Source organism: Sapajus apella, unplaced genomic scaffold (genome assembly GCF_009761245.1).
Source record: "Sapajus apella isolate SASKATOON/1434 unplaced genomic scaffold, GSC_monkey_1.0 scaffold32, whole genome shotgun sequence".
In the NCBI taxonomy this organism is placed as follows: Eukaryota; Metazoa; Chordata; class Mammalia; order Primates; family Cebidae; genus Sapajus; species Sapajus apella.
The window spans coordinates 16623355-16640440 of NW_022436972.1; the positions used below are offsets into that span (position 1 = coordinate 16623355).

At 45.9% G+C, this 17086-nt stretch overlaps 1 protein-coding gene across 8 annotated transcripts in view; it reads left to right on the top strand.

The window, feature by feature from the left end:
• Positions 1–17086, top strand: part of RCBTB1 (RCC1 and BTB domain containing protein 1) — a 146415-nt gene that overhangs the window by 83900 nt on the left and 45429 nt on the right. For 3 of the 8 annotated variants that reach the window (XM_032294589.1, XM_032294588.1, XM_032294595.1), the window contains exons 1-2: positions 10859–11016; positions 15816–15895. The exons of 1 other annotated variant lie outside the window; for it this stretch is intronic. The gene's annotated coding sequence lies outside the window, so the exon portion shown is untranslated. Of the gene's footprint in view, positions 1–10858; positions 11017–15815; positions 15896–17086 lie in introns of those variants that run through there. 4 more of the 8 variants (XM_032294592.1, XM_032294597.1, XM_032294596.1 and 1 more) reach the window with 3 other exon arrangements.

Genomic DNA, 17086 nt, shown 5'->3' on the forward strand with positions numbered 1-17086 from the left:
AAAATGGAGGCATTCTGGTTCCTGTTTGCCATACCTTCTCAGGCTGTAGCTGCTGCACTTGTCCATTTGCCTTCAAAATTGTGCAAGGTGGTACTAACCGCTGTCCAGGTGGATGATCTGGGTATCAAACATATGCCTCCTGCCTCCATTGTGTAACAACAGCTGGACTGCCTCTTGATGGTAAGAGTCAATCACCCCAACCAGGAATCCTTTCCTTGCCTGCTGGTCCTTGGCCTGGATGATCATGTAGCTTAAAGTTCAGTGAAGACTCTTGCTGTGTTCCCTGGTGGAAATGTTTCCCCTTTTGGAACCAAGACCTTTGACCCTGTGTGCCGCATTTGTGGGAATGAAAACACAAATTCTTCAAGTGGGCCACTGGGACTGCTAGCAAGTGGGGACACCGCTGCTCCCACACCATGGATTCCTCTCCCAGGTATTCTCTTGGGGATACAGAACTATATAATGGTGATTGACTTCAGGCATTACTGCATCCTGGAGGTTAGTACTTAAAAAAAAATTTTTTTTTTTAATTTTACTATAAGTTCTGGGATACATGTGCAGAATTTGCAGGTTTGTTACATAGGTAAACATGTGCCATGGTGGTTTGCTGCACCTATCAACCTGTCATCTAGGTTTTAAGCCCTGAATGTGTTTGATATTTGTCCGAATGCTCTCCCTCCCTTTGCCCCCCAACCCTGGACAAGCCCCAGTGTGTGATATCCTTCTCCCTGTGTCCATGTGTTCTCATTGTTCAACTCCCACTTATGAGTGAGAACATGTGTTGTTTGGTTTTCTGTTCCTGTCTTAGTTTGCTGAGAATGATGGCTTGTAGCTTCATTCATGTCCCTGCAAAGGACATGAACTCATTATTTTTTATAGCTACATATTATTCCATCCATGGTGTATATGTGCCACATTTTCTTCATCCATTGTCTATCATTGATGAGCATTTGGGTTGGTTCCGAGTCTTTGTTATTGTAAATAGTCCTGCAGTAAACATAAGTCTGCATGTGTCTTTATAGTAGAATGACTTATAATCCTTTGGGTGTACACCCAGTTAATGGGATTGCTGAGTCAAATCTAGATCCTTGAGGAATCGCCACACTTGTCTTTCACAGTGGTTGAACTAATTTACACTCCCACCAACAGTGAAAATGCATTCCAAGGGTAGTGCTTTATCCTCACAGGGTATCACTTCCAAGCTGGCACTTTAGCCAAGCTTTCAATAGGCTGTTCCATTGCTTATGAGGCCAGTAGCTTGTGTGGTGTGCCATATGATAGTTCCAGTGGATTCCATGGTTACGTGCACACCGCTATATGTCTCTTGCTGTAAAGTAGGTCCTTTGGTCTGCTGCAATGGTATATGGAATGCCACACTGGTGGATTAAATACAGCATAAGTCCTTGGATGGTCATGTCAGATGAGACTCTACAGGCAGGAAAGGCAAACCCACACACAGAATACCTGCCTATTCCTGTTGAAAATGAATGGCTGCCCCTTTCATTATGGAAAGAGTTCAATATGGTCAACCTGCCACTAAGTGGCTGGTTGGTATCTTCAAGGGATATTGTTGTATTGGGTTTCAGCAATGGTTTCTACTGGTGTCAGGGTGATTATATGGCTGTGACACTAGCTAGATTACCATTGGTAAGTGGGACATCATGTGGTTGGGCCCATGGATAGCCTCCTTTGCTTCCATGTCTCCTCTGTTTATGAATCCATTGTGCCAGGACTAGGGTGGCTGATGAAAAAGCTGGCTGACATCAACTGGCTGAGTCATTCCAGTTGGTTATTTAACGCCTCTTCAATGGTAGATGTTCTTGGGACCTATGGGGAAGAAGACGGAAGCAAAATTGACAGAAAGAGAAAGTAGGCTATAGTATAGTCACAACCAGGCCTCAGCCAACATTATGGGGAGTTCTAAAGCTGGAAAGACTCTTCAGAGATGTTCTCTGAGGAGGTGAGAAGGACTTTTTTTTTCTGAGATGGAGTCTTGCTCTGTCACCCAGGCTGGAGTGCAATGGCACGATCTTGGCTCCCTGCAACCTCTGCCTCCTGGGTTCAAGTGATTTTCCTGCCTCAATCTCCTGAGTAGCTGGGATTACAGGAGCGAGCCACTACACCCAGGTCATTTTTCGTATTTTTAGTAGAGATGGGGTTTCACCATGTTGGCCAGGCTGGTCTTGAACTCTTGGAATCAGTTGATCCCCCACCTTGGCCTCCCAAAGTGCTGGGATTACAGGCATGAGCCACGGTGGATCAGGTTTTAACAGTCCCACATTGAACAGTCATGTGTTGCAGGCTGCCTCTGGAAGGTGGGTGGATCTTGAATAAGGCAGTTTTCTTTAACAAGGCAATCACTGAAGAAGGCTGTCAGCATACAAGCTTCCCAAAAGCTGGAGGAATAAATCCTTCATTCTTAAAGGAGAGATTGGGTAATGCGGCATAACATTTATGAAAGGAAACATTACTATTTTAATCACCAAGGTACACTCAGAGCTTATTACAGTGCCTAGTACATGGCAGGCATTCAAAAGATTTTTATGAATAAATTACTGAAATATCCTGCTTTCTTAGTTTGAAATATAAAGGGCACATCTCATCCCACCTTACAATATTTTGCTATGAAAATTTCAAAGTTTAGCCAGGTGTGGTGGCTCATGTCTGTAATCCCAGCACTTTGGGAGGCCAAGGCGGATGGATCACTTGAGGTCAGGAGTTCAAGACCAGCCTGGCCAGCATGGTGAAACGCTGTCTGTACTAAAAATACAAAAATTAGCAAGGCATGATGGCGTGCATCTGTAATCCTAGCTATTGGGAAGGCTGAGGCATGACAGACTCTTGAACCTCAGAGGTGGAGGTTGCAGTGAGCCAAGATCATGCCACTGCAGTCCAACCTGGGCAAGAGTGAGACTCAAAAAAAAAAAAAAAGAAGAAAATTTCAAAGTTTAAATAAGCGTATAAAGAATAGATCTTAGATTTAACAATTGCAAACATTTTGCCATATTTTCTTTCTTTATGGACATGGATATGTACAGTGTTAACTTTTTGTGTAAACCGTTTGTAGACCTCATTATACTCTGTCCTTAATTATTCTGGTATACAGCTCATAAAAATAGGGACACTCTTTCTTTCTTTTTTTTTTTTTTAAGACAAGGTCTTGCTCTGTTTCCCAGGCTGGAGTACAGTAGTGCGATCAGAGCTCACTGCAGCTTTGACCTCCCGGACCCAAGCAATCCTCCCACCACAGCCTCCCAAGTAGCTGGGACCACAGCCATGTGCCATCTTACCTGGCTAATTTTTGGTAGAGATGGGTTTTCGCCATGTTGCCCATGCTGGTCTCTGACTCCTGAGCTCAAGCAATCCTCCTGCCTCAGCCTCCCAAAGGGCTGGGATTCCAGGCATAAGCCATCATGCCCAGCCAGGATATTTATAATATTACTATTACCACATCTAAAAAAATAACAGTAGACTGGATTCGGTGGCTCATGCCTGTAACCCCAGCACTTTGGGAGACCGAGGCGGGCAGATCACAAGGTCAAGAGACTGAGAGCATCCTGGTCAACATGGTGAAACCCTGTCTCTACTAAAAATACAAAAATTAGCTGGGCGTGGTGCGTGGTGGTGTGCGTCTGTAGTTCCAGCTACTCGAGAGGCTGAGGCAGGAGAATCACTTGAACCCGGGATATGGAGGTTGCAGTGAGTCAAGAATGTGCCCCTGCACTCCAGCCTGGTGGCAGAGCGAGACTCCATCTCACAAAAAAACAAAAACCAAAACCAAAAACACCAGTAATCCCCTAATACTATCTAATATCCAGTCCATATTAAATTTCTGATTCTCTACAAAATATCATTTATAGCTTAAAAAAATTGGAACCAAGGGTCTGGGCATGGTGACTCACACCTGTAATCTCAGCACTTTAGGAGGTCAAGGCGGGAGGATCTCTTGAGCCCTGGAGTTTGAGGCTGCAGTGGGCTGTGATGGTGCCATTGCACTCCAGCCTGGGGGACAGAGACACCATCTCTTAAAAAATAAAATTGGAACCAGGATTCTATCCAAGGTTCATACACTGTATTTAAATATCGTGTTTCTTTAGTCTCTTATATTTTTTTAAATTTTTTTTTACAAGAAATATTTATTTCTGTAAACTGTTTGAGTGCAGAGATGTTCTTCACAATCCCAACACAGTACAGATTTCTTCCCCAAAACAAAATGAGCAAGGAAAAAAAGAAAAAGAGCTATATAAAATGTGCTTATGAAGAACCAAGCCAATCTCATCTTTCTTAAAAACAAAACAAATTGATCCTTTTGAATGTGTGGTGCAGGCCTAGGGTTGAAGCTGCAGGCTTTCAGGGTACCATGAGCTCAGGGCTTTGCTCAGCTCACAGCTAGCACGCAATGGGAGCAGCCCTCCAGCCCGAGCCATCCTCGAAGCTTGCACAGAACTTTCCTGAACCTAAGGGATCCATTCCCAGCTCTCCTTAAATTTCCAGTCCTCACCCTGGGGCTCTCTCCCTAACATCCTCATCGCTTTGGGAGCTCTTGAAGTAAACCCTGAAATACTCCCTCTATTAACTCTGGGGTCAGATCGTTGCCCTTCTCTGTGTCACAAGGAAATTTTGGTCAAGAGGGCGGGAACAGGTGGTTTCAGACCATGCAGCAAAGCCACTGCCAGGCAAGTTTTAAGGCAAATTCTATTTCTTCTTATTCAGTCTGAGCCAGACCTAACCTCACCACGGAGCAATCCTGCCTCTGCTGGACCTGCAGCTTAGGCTACTGGATGCAGGGGGGCTGAGGGAGCCTGGGGCAGATTCCAGGAGGTATGGGCCTGAGTAGGGAATGGATGTGTGTGCTTATGAAGGCTGCAGGCACCAGGCGCAGCTCCTGGCCCAGCTGCCCCTCAGTGGTATACAGGAAAAGGGGCCCAAGAAAACTTTGATGGCAAAACAGGCCCCGGGCTCAGGAAGCAACATGAAGTCATGCAGATCCCACTAGGAAGACCTTGTTGCATGTTAGAGAAATGCCAGGAAAAGGGGTCACTGCAGGAGGCACCTCGGCTCTGCTGGCAGGCAGGACCTTGCATCAGAATGATTTTTCTTTAGAACAAAAAAGAAGGGGAGAAAAGAAAAAGAAGAACAAAGAAAGAGGTTCCGTGAGCATCACAAGATGGGACACAGCAGGGTTGTAAGGGAAGCAGGAAGGTGGGGGCTGCTGACACAGGATGGCGGGTGCTGCTTCTCATGGCTTCTTTTCTCTCTCGTGGGCTGGTGGGCTGGTGGGCTGGTAGCTGAGGCCAGCGGTCCCCTCCCCCTGGGGAGCAGGCAGATGACTTTGACAAGGGGCGGCGGGGGGCGGGGTGGTGGTGGTGGTCTGGGGTTACTCGGTCTGAGCCTCGTAATTTGCTCCGCCCACCTTCTTCAGCTCTCTCTTGGTGAAATATATCTTCCTCCGGCTCCTTCCGATCACTGATCACAAACTCCTTAGCAAAATTCTGTACGACCTCCTTCACCAGGGTCTTGTCCGTCCCAGTTTTGGCGCGCTGCAACCCGCTGATACTCTCACCGAGCCATGTGAGGAGGGCGAACTTAGATCTCTTGCTCATGGCATGCCAGGTGGTGAAGCACACGAAGGCATCTGTGCACCGCTGGATGAAGTGCTGGTACTCCGCTCCCTGCTCGCCGGGGATGATGGTGGAACCGTCATATTCAAAAATCACCCAGATAACGGCCGAGCCGCTGTCGCGCACCGGGTTATACTCTGTCGATCTTGGTGGCCATCGCCGCGAGGCCGCAGCAGGAACACTGCCTGGGGCAGCTGGCGGGGACGCGTCTTGCTGGGCAGCTGTGGCGACGGCGATGCGGGGCCTGCAAGCTCTGAGCGCAGCGGCAGCTCCTACCTCTTTAGGCTCTTTTAATCTAGAACAGTCTCCCTCTTTTTTTCCTCCCACATTTTTTTTTAATTCTAATTTTTTTGAGATGGAGTTGCGCTCGTGTTGCCCGGGCTGGAGTGCAATGGCGCCATCTCAGCTCACTGCAATCTCCGTCTCCTGGGTTCAAGTGATTCTACTGCCTCAGCCTCCCAAGTAGCTGGGTTTACAGGTGCCCACCACCACACCTGGCTAATTTTTAAAAACATTTTTAGTAGAGGTGGGGTTTCACCATGTTGGCTAGGCTGGTTTCAAACTCCTGACCTCAAGTGATCTGCCCATCTTGGCCTCCCAAAGTGTTAGGATTACAGGCATGAGCCGCCAATGCCTGGCCTTCCCCCTAAATTTAACTTTTTGAAGAAACCAAGGCTGGAAGGGTTGTTGTCCGCCGTTATGTATTTCTCTGGTTGTTTCCTCATAGTGTCATCGAGTTTGTCCCAGGTAACTTAAACTTTAATATTCCAAATGAGTGAGTCAAGCCCCATCTGAGAATATTCTTACTACCTCAATTGTCATCCTGGGGTCACTCTAAGAAGTCTTCAAGATGCATATTAACATTCAGAGGATCAGCCTTGCTTCATAGTCAATTGCAGTCAGAACTTCTATGTCTCACTAGAGACTACATATCTCCCACTAGAAGGTGGTGGCCTCCTAAAAAGCACAGTGCTACCACAGCTAAATGCAGGTGGAACAAGGACGACTGCTGATGAATAAAAATTATACATTTCACTGTCAGCTGACATGGACCGTGAAGAAGTTCTATAATTAAGAAGCTCTCTTGGGCTGGGTGCAGTGGCTCACGCCTATAATCCCAGCACTTTGGGATGGTGAGGCAGGAGGATCACTTGTGTTAAGGAGTTCACTACCAGCCTGGGCAAAACAGTGAGATCCTGTGTCTACAAACAATAAACAAAAGTAGCCAGGTGTGGTAGTGTGCATCTGTAGTCCTACTTGGGAAGCTGAGGTGGGAAGATTGCTCAAGCCCAGGAGGTGGAGGTTGCAGTGAGCCGAGATCATGACACAGCACTCTAGCCTGGGTGACAGAGCAAGACCCTGTGTCAAAAAACAAAACACACACACGCATGCACACACACACACACACAACAAGCTATTTTGCCTGCTAAAGGACAAGGAAACAATTTTATTAATTTTTAAATTTTTAATTAAATTTTTGAAATGGAGTCTTACTCTGTTGCCCAGGCTGGATGGAGTGCAATGGTGTGATCTCGACTCACTGCAAACTCTGCTTCCCAGGTTCAAGCAATTCTCCCACCTCAGCCTCCTGAGTACCTGGGATTACAGATGCCTGTCACCACACCCAGCTAATTTTTGTATTTTTGTGGGGATAGGGTTTCACCAAGTTGGCCAGGCTGGTATCAAACTCCTGACCTCAAGTGATCTGCCTGTCTCGGCCTCCCATTATTGGTGTGAGCCACCATGCCCAGACAAATCTTGCAATATTTTATTAGGTTCTTGACAGGTAATTTTCCCAGCATAATCATGCATTAGCATTAAGAGGAATGCTTTTCCCCTTCCATATGCAGGAGGTGAAGCTAGTTTCTATCTTAAAGTGTTACCTGTACATTGAATTATTTTGCCCTGTAGGGAGAGTTTAGAGTACTCTAAATTAATCTTTGGGGCCAGGTGTGGTGGCTCACACCTATGATCCTAGCACATTGGGAGGCCAAGGTGGGCAGACTGCTTGAGCTCAGGAGTTCGAGACCAGCCTGGAGAACATGGCAAACCCTGTCTCTACAGAAAATACAAATTAGCCCAGCCTGGTGGCACTAAACTGTGGTCCCAACTGCTCAGGAGGCTAAGGTGGGAAGATCACTTTAGCCCATGGAGGTTAAAGCTGCAGTGAGTTATGATCATGCCATGCACAGCTTGAGTGACAGAGCAATACCCTGTCTCAAAAAAAAGTCATCATCTTCTTTGGAACAAGTAATTTTGCTATTTTTAGATAATAATCATAGAAAGCTTTTGAGGCTGAATAAAAAGGTTAAAAATCACCTCATGCTAGTCCAGGCCAGTTTTATTCTTATTTATTTATAGGGACATGGTCTTGCTATGTTGCACAGGCTGGTCTCGAACTTCTGGGCTCAAGCGATCCACCTGCCTTAGCCTCCCAAAGTGTTGGGATTACAGGCGTGAGCCACTGCACCTGGCCTATGCCAATTTTAGATGCAGATCCTATGAACTGCCTGACAGAAAGTTATTCAATACAGTAAATTACACCTATACCAGTAAATGTGTCATTCTTTCAAGTATATTAAAATTAACCTAATTAGGTTTCCTTCATCGTAGAGGTAAATGAAGTCATCAAGGCATCAATATAGGGTTACTTGTTTTTGTTTTTTGAGACAGAGTCTCACTCTGTCACCCAGGCTGGAGTGCAGCGCTGCAATCTTTGCTCACTACAACCTCTGCCTCCTGGGTTCGAGTGATTTTTGTGCCTCAGCCTCCTGGGTAGCTGGGATTACAGGCATGCACCACCACAGCTGGCTAATTTTTGTATTTTTAGTAGAGACAGGGTTTTGCCAAGTTGGTCAAGCTGGTGTTGAACTCTTAGCCTCAAGTGATCTGCCTGCCTTGGCCTCCCAAACTGCTGGGATTACAGGTGTGAGCCACTGCACCTACCTACTTGTTTTTTTTACTAAACAAATAGTACTGTTTCATGCCTCACCACCTTTGAACACTGCCCTCTCTGGAATGTTTCTTCCTCTCTTCTTGTCTACTTCCTGTCCTCCAAATTGGCTTTCCCACGAAGTTTCTCCCTGACTCCCTGATTTGTGGTCCCTGGTTTGTGTTCACTTAGTGCCTTGTATCATGATATTTTTCACCCTGTACTGGAATAATGAACCAGACTACACATTCCTTATCAGCAATCATGTCTCATTCAGCTTTTATCTTCCAAGATGCTCCAGGTATGGCATCTGACGCATAAGCAGTGAGCGCTTGGGACATATTTGATGACTCATACCCCATGCCCTCGCTTTTCTCTCAAACATGTTTTACAGAAGTTCTTTTGATCAGGTTGCATCCAAAAGAAACTGATTACAGTTTCTTTGAGCTAAATAGGCCTCTTCTAGTAAATTCACTGAACTGTCACTACTTTGGACAAGCCACTTCATTCAGTGCATATTAAGGGTCTATCACATCCCAGGCACTGTTCTAAACCCAGCAGAGTCCTGTTTCAAAGAGTTTATAATCTAGGGGAGAAGACAGCAATAGATAATTCACCTCTTACAGGAAATGTGCAGTCTTTTTCTGTACAATGTGAGGTGTATCAGAATATATATAGTATTCTGGATATCAGGGAGGAAGTTGCAGCTGACACTGTCTGAATGAACTTCAATTGCTAAAAAAAATCAGGGAAGAGGATGCAGGGAAGCCAAGAGTAGGCAGTATTTGACCTGGATTTTGAAAGATGAGTAGGAAACTGATGTGTACTTTGGAGGCTGTTAAAGAAAACCAGAGCCAAGCAGTAGTTGAAGTGGTAAAAACATTTTATTTAGGAACTAGTGCAACAGCGGGGAGACCTCAGAATAGATACAGAACTGAGCTCAATTCTCTTATTGCATTAGTTTAATAACATCCTTTACAATTTTAGCTACTGCCTAGCTCTGGTTTTCTTTAAGTGGGGGAGGTGGTGATTCAGGACATTTTAGATAGAGACAAAAGAATGAACAAAGCGAAAAGGAGTAAAGAAACTTAGGGAAAAAGTAAATAATCCATAGAAAGTTGGATAGTCAAGGAAAACAGAACTTCTTCGTAGCCAGAGTCTCCAGCAATGTTGAGGAAGTGGCAAGAGATGGGAGAGAATAGGGCTTTAAAAAAAAATTATTTATTTAAATTAAAACAAAAATATTTTGCGTTTTAGGTTTTGGGGTACCTGTGAAGAACATGCAGGATTGTTGCATAGGTACATATATGGCAGTGTGGTTTGCTGCCTTTCTTCCCATGTTATCCCTCCCCAACTCCCCACCCTCCGCTGTCCTTCCCCTAGTTACCCCGAGACCTCAGTGTGAACTCGTTACCAAAAGTGAAGCTGTCTGGTGCTATTTAGAAAATGAAATGTTTTTCTGTTTATTCCTAGAAGCTCAAATGGGAAAGGTACGTTTGAACAAGAGTGCCTGGAATGCTGTGCCAGCAAGTTTGGATTTTATCCTGCAGCGCCAACTGGGAGTTCTCCGAGAGCTGTACGGTATTTTATAAAGGTGACTATGATCTTAATAGGTGATAGGCTGGAGCGTCTCGTAGCAGTCCGACTCCCAGCCTCAGTTTACTCACTGGTAACAGGAATCGGGTTGGATCAGATGCCCTCATGGGTCCCTTCCAACCTCGATGGCCTGCTTCTGAGGTACCTCTGCCCTCCTTCCAATACCAGGACCTGTGCCTCATCTCCTCCTTCCTTCTTAACTTTGTCCAGCTGCCGCCTTCCCTAGCCCCTGGCCTGCCTTAGGTGCTTTCAATCAGGAGGTGGGGGCGGGGAGGGAGAGGCGCGTCTCCAGGTGAAACAAACGCGTCTCAGCTCCGCGGTCTTCAGCCCCAGGCAGCACCACCTGGGTGGTGCCCGGGGCCAGGTGCGCCCTAAAGTGGGCAAGGAGCTAAATTTCTCGGTCGCTTTTCCGTCTTAGGCCTTTAGGGGTGGGAGGCCGACCCTCCCCACAGCCAAGCCATCCCAGGGAGCACAGCACGAGCCCGCACCTCGCGCGTTCCTGGTTCCTTCGAGACAAAAGCCTGTGAGTCCCGGCAGCAGCCACCGAGTTTCACCGGGACTCTCCGGTGGCAGGGCCTCGGGGCGGGCCTCAGACGGCCAATCGGCTTGTGGAGAAGTCGGGGTCTAGGTTCGGCCGGGGCCGGGGCCCGGGCCGAGCGGGCTGCCGGGCTGGGTGGCGTCCCGGGCGCGCGCTGAGCCGGGTCACGTGAGGCGACCGGGGCCACGTGACCCGGCGAGTCCCGCGCCCGGGCGCTCCTCCCCTTTGCCGCCGGTGGGCACCGCGGCTCTCTCGCGCTTCTGCGCCCGCTGGAGCTTTGGAGATCCCTGCGGTCCCGCGGGACGGCGCGGCAGCAGCTGGCCCCGCAGGTAGCGTCTGGGCGCGGGGTCGAGCTCGCGTAGGCCGCTTTCCCCCGGCCCTTCCCCTGCTTCCCTTCTCCGCAGGCCGGGCCGGGTGTGCCCCGTTACCCCGCCACCTTCCGCCTCCCTAGCTCCGGCTCCCCGGCCGGCCCCGCAGGCGCTGCGTCCCGGGCGAGGGATGGGGTCCCCGGCCCGGCCCCGCCAGCACCTCAGCTAATGTGCTCTCCTGCGAGGAGGAGGGAAGGGTGGGCAGAGGCGACGGAAAGTTTTCCCTGCTCCCTCTTTTATTTATTTATTTTTTTGGAGCTGCATGAACTCGATTTTGCTTGTAGCTGAAGGCTCACTGCTGTGGGTGCCGTCATCCTCATTCTGCCCTTTCCAAGATCTTAGCATCTCTCCTTCGCCTCCTGACGGTAGTGCTGTCACAAACCGTATTATTTATCGTTTCTCTTTCCCCCACGACCCGGAATCCACAAAAGCGGGGATCCTGTTGGTGGGGACCTTTATCCAGGCGTGCGGTGAGCTGAGTGAATGACGTTCCCCTTAGTCCTGTCTCTGATGAAAGTACCTACCTGCTGTTTAAGGTGACTATCGAGCACGCTCTGTTCTGCTCTCATAAGTGCTCTTTTGTTTTTTAATTTATTTGCATATGAGACACTTCCAAGCCATCTGCGGAACTCTCTGCAGCTGGGGATTACAATCTTACAAAGCAATCTTGTAATAATGCTTTTAGAAAACCAGATTCATGATCTTCTTTGCCTTTGCCCTATTCTTTTTTTGGGAGGATTAAAACCCTTAGAGGACAAAAACTGAGTTTCTGAAACTGGTGTATACTGTGGGCTAATATTAAAACGTCAAACTGTATAATGCGGGAAGCAATGGAAAAATGATTGAACCCTGAGGGCAGTTTATAGGTGCTTTAAACTTTAGTCATTTCAGGTGAGCACTGGGTGAATTTCACCCCTGTAAACTGCTTTCAGGGTCGAGGATGTAACTATATTTAGATTCTATTAATATAACAGTTCATCTGTGGGATGGATTTTAATCCATTTAATCCGTTGTGTGAATACCAGTCTATTTATTAATAGTCTAGACGAATTCTTTTTCTTCTACTGCTTTTCTTGAAGAGTAAGCATATTAATCTTTAAAGAGAGTTTTTGCAAGTGATTTTTTATGTGTGTGATCTAAATGATAAAATTCTGTGAACTTCAGAAAACAAATGGCCATAAAAATCCAAAGCTGTCAAGCTTGCAGCTTTAAAAAAAATTCTTTGAAAATTTTAAAATTAAAGAGTGCCTGTATGCTGCAGCGAGAACGTGGCTCCACCTAATATATGGGAGCTGGGAAGTCTGAAACAGTATTCTTCTTTTCCTGCTGGTCATTGTGGGGTAGATGAAACTGTGAAGCAAAGTGAAAGACCTTTATGATGATGATGATATTCCTTCTGTGTGCACTACATCAAACAATAAGTTATGCACAGGAAAGAAAGCTGGGGCCTTACAGAGTCTAGAGTCCAGGCAGGGCATTAGAACACATTTCAAAATATTCTCTGGTTTTTAAAAAAGTTAAAAATATTACATATTGGCCAGGTGTGGTGGCTTACACCTGTAATCCCAGCACTTTGGGAGGTTGAGGCGGGCAGATTACATGAGGCCAGGAGTTCGAGACCAGATTGGCCAACATGGCGAAACCCCATTTCTACAAAATTACAAAAATTAGCTGAGCCTGGCAGCAGGTGCCTGTAATCCCAGCTACTCAGGAGGCTGAGGCATGAGAATTGTTTGAGCTGGGGAGACGGAGATTGCAGCAAGCCGAGATTGTGCCACTACACTCCAGCCTGGGCAGCAGAGTGAGACTGTATCTCAAAAAAAAAAAGATTATATATTATGTACATCCTTAAGAATGCACAAGAGGGGTATGGTGAGTATTGTCTGAATTTAGCCAGAATTGACTTAGAAGAGGAGATCAGTTAATGAAATAATTATATAAATCAATTATGTGTTAGATCAGATTTTAAAAAACATGAAAAAGCACACCTCTTTCCTGGGGTAGAAAAGCTCACAGGAGACTTAGACTGGTCTCTAGTTTTCTCTGGGCTCAGTCTTACTATCCTGCTAGGTTTCTTTGCTCAGCTCTCTTTCCCATCCTCCTCAGTGACTGCTTCAGACTTCTCCACTTTTTTCCCCAATTGCTCCACTCCCTCCTTTTTTTTTTTTTTTTAGGCAGGGTCTTACTTTGTCGCCCCCATGCCGGAGTACTGGAGTACAGTGGCGTGTGATCATAGCTCAACCTCCCAGGCTCAAGTCATCCTCCGCACTCCCAAGTAGCTGGGTCCACAGGTGTGCACCACCACATTCAGCTAATTTTTTTATGTTTTGTAGAGACAGGGTCTCCCTATGTTGCCCAGGCTGGTCTTGAACTTCTAGCCTCAAGCAATTCTCCCACCTCCAAAAGTGTTGGGATTACAGGCATGAGCAACCGCACTTGGCCTCCACTCCACTTTTTATTGCCACCTCCCCTCTTACTCTCAACAAAAAGCCTACCTCTTTCTTCACAGGGAAAAATAGGTGACCTCAGAAGAGAATGTCCCCAAATGCCAATCAAAACCACAACGAGATACCACCTCCCATCCATTAGGATGAGTATAATACAAAAGACATACAGTAAATATTGGAGAAAGCAGCACTGTTGTACATTGCTGGTGGGCATGTAAAATGCAGTCTAGTGGAGAGAGAGAGAGAATGAGAATGAGAGAATGAGTATGCCTCCAGCATCTGGCTTCCTAACCTTTAAACTGGCTTTCATTCATATTCATCCTTTCCTCCTCCTCTTGTGGAGGGAAGAAAGGGAAGACTTGCCCCTTCTACAGTTTCTCTTGCACTACTTCTTTTTGTTTTTTTGAGATGGGGTTGCGTTCCTGTTGCCCAGGCTGGAGTGCAATGGTGTGATCTTGGCTCAATGGTGTGAACCTGGGCAACCTCTGTCTCCCAGGTTCAGGGGATTCCCCTTGCCTCAGCCTCCAGAGTATCTGAGATTACAGGTACCCACCACCACACCCAGCTAATTTTTGTATTTTTAGTAGAGAAGGGGTTTCACCTTGTTGGCCTTGCTGGTCTCGAACTCCTGACCTCAAGTGATCCACCTGCCTTGGCCTCCCAAAGTACTACCATTACAGGCATGAGCCCCCACGCCCAGCCCATCTCTTGCACTTCTGCTTCAGATCCCGTTCCCTGCTACTTTCTTAAGAACCTCATTGAGTTGTTATGTCCTCTCCTCTTTGATCTTTTTAATGGCTTCTTCCCATTAGCTTAAACATGTTCAAGTCTCTAACAATGTTTACATTAAAAGGTTAACAGAAAATGTCCTGCAACTCTGTCTCATTCTATGATTACTACCTGATTTCTCTTTTTTCCTTCTGAGTGAAATTTCTTGAACAAGTTGTTTATACTCATGGTTTCCTTCTCCTTTCAAATATGCCTCAACCTGCTGTAATCTGGCTTCATCCACCTACAACCTCCATGAAACTGTTCTTGTTAAGGTCGCTGGTAATTCTCCTTGTTATACCCAATGGAAGTTTCTCAACCCTTCCCTTGTTTGGTGTTTCAGCAGCATTCAACACTAGCGTCCCTCTTGCCTGTGATGCTCAAGTCCCCAGGCCTCTGACACTCTGCTCTCCTGGTTTACCTCCTGCTCTACCTCTTCCTTCACAGTCCCTTCTAGGGGGTACTCCTTGTCCCTTTGCTGTTGAGTTTCTTAGAGTTCTGCTCAAGATACTCTGCTCTTCTTATTCCACTTGCTTTTTCCCCAGTGATTTCATGCCAAATTTCCAAATCTCGAATCCAGACCTTTCTTGAGCTTCAGATTTCTAAATCCATCTGTTGGGACCTGCCCACTTTAATATCCCACAGGTACCTGGAACAAAATGTCCAGAGTAGGACTTCTCAGCCTTGAGGCCTGCTGTACTCTGCTGTAGTGAGGATTACAGGCAGACACTGAAGCTCAGTGTCTGCCTGTGATCCTTGGCTCTGCCTTTCTGCTTATCCAGTGCCCCCTGTCCAATTTAGCCAGTTGCAGAATCTTCTTGCTTCTCCTTTTCCAGTTTTCTCCATTTCCCTGATGTGGGCTTCCATCTCTTCTTTTCCTGGAGTCCCTCTAAGCACTCCTTTGTCGTCTTATGTCTCTATGGTCAGCCAAAGTAATCTTTCCTAGACCTGTATCTGTTTATACTTCTTCCCTGCTTAAGACCCTTTAGGGATTACCTGGAGCTCTTAGGATAAAGCCTGAGCTGTTTGGCTGCAGCCATGCTGACTTTCTTTCCGTTCCTCCACCAGAGCCTTACCAGCATGCATCTTCACTGTTGTAGGCTCCTCCCTCTCTTCAGGTAGTTAAAGCACACTTCCCAATTCTCTTGCCTCCACAGCATCTGACCCTCCCCATCAGAGACCAGCCACACTGTTGTGAGCATCTGTTTATATGTCTAGATCCACCCCACCCCACCTCCTGCCCCATGTAATTTCTGTTGTTGTTGGCTCTGTGTCTTATTTACCTAAGAACATTTATTGAATTAATAGTGTATGGTCCTGCCTGTCCATCGCTGGAGTTTCAGTTTGATTTTAGGTCATTGCAGGGTACAGCTGATATTTTTCATACAACTGGTGACGGACAGATGAAATCACTTTTGCGATACCCACATAGGAAAGATTCATGAAACCATAAATAGATTTGAATTTGGCCCCCAATTCCAGTCCTGAATTCATTTGGAATATAAAGTGAAGTATTATGTTCTGTCCATTTTTTTTCTTTTTCAGACAGAATCTTGCTCTCTTGCCCAGACTAGAATACAGCGGTGTGAACACGGCTCACTGCGGCCTCAACCTCCTGGACTCAGGTGATCCTCCCACCCCAGCCTCCTGAGTAGCTGGGACTATAAGTGCATACCACCATGACTAGCTAATCTTTATTTTTGAGAGAGGGAGTGTTGCCATGTTGCTGAGACTGATCTTGAACTCCTGGGTTCAAGTGAACCTCCTGTATTCACCTCCCAAAATGCTGGGATTACAGGCATGAGCTGCACCCAGCCATCTATCCATTTCTTTAACTTTGACCCATCATTGGTTTTTTATTCTGTTTTGTGACACCTATTTATTTGGTGTGACAAAGAACAAACTTATAGAAAAAAATGTTATTTCTAATCATCGATATTTCTTTTCTGGTTTCCTTTTGAAAACAACAGTATCTTATAAAAGCAATACTTTTATAAGATCAAGTCAGCTTCACAACTCTGGATAATGTTGTTTTTCACTGCTAATGCTGTTGCCACTTGGTTCGTTTGTTTTTCTAATCTGAGCACAGGGTCATGTCAAAAGTGAGATAAGATGAAATAAATGAGATGAAAGCATCCCCTTTGGATGATGGGGCTAAAGAAATGCTTACAGAGCATTATTGCAAGTTGTGCTTCAAGTCAAATAACTTAATTAGTGGTTGGGAAATGACAGTTATAGGAACTTACATTTTCCTCTTAAGTTAGTGATGAATTTGAACAAAACTTATGAAACAGAGTAGTCACAATCAGAAAATTCTAAAACACTAGTCATACTGTTGTCTAAGTGAAGTCGGGTGGGTATTAGCTTCACTCACCTGGACAGGTGGCTTCAGCTTGAAGGATGAAAAACTGTTTCGGAGAAGGCTACATTCACAGACTCCTTAGGCTTGTGGAATGTCAAACATTCAAGGCATTCTTTCTTTCCCTTTCATTCTTGTAGTTCTGCATGTTTGCAGAAGAGAGAAGTGGATTGCTCATTGTTAATGTCTCAGCACATCTTCAAAGCTTTGCCTATTATTTGCAGCTCTTTAAACCATAGAATGAGTGAAATTGTTTTAAGTTTTATTTTTATTTAAAAATGTTTGAGGCTGATTCTTAGAGGCTTATCTGGACCTGGGAAATATATTTGGTATCTCAATGAGACTGAACATTTCCTCAAAAAGCTCATCAGAATTAATATGGAAGAAATTGGTAACAGTAACATTTGGCTCCTTGTACCTTGAGAGGTTTTTTTTTTTTTTTTTTTTTTTTTTTTTT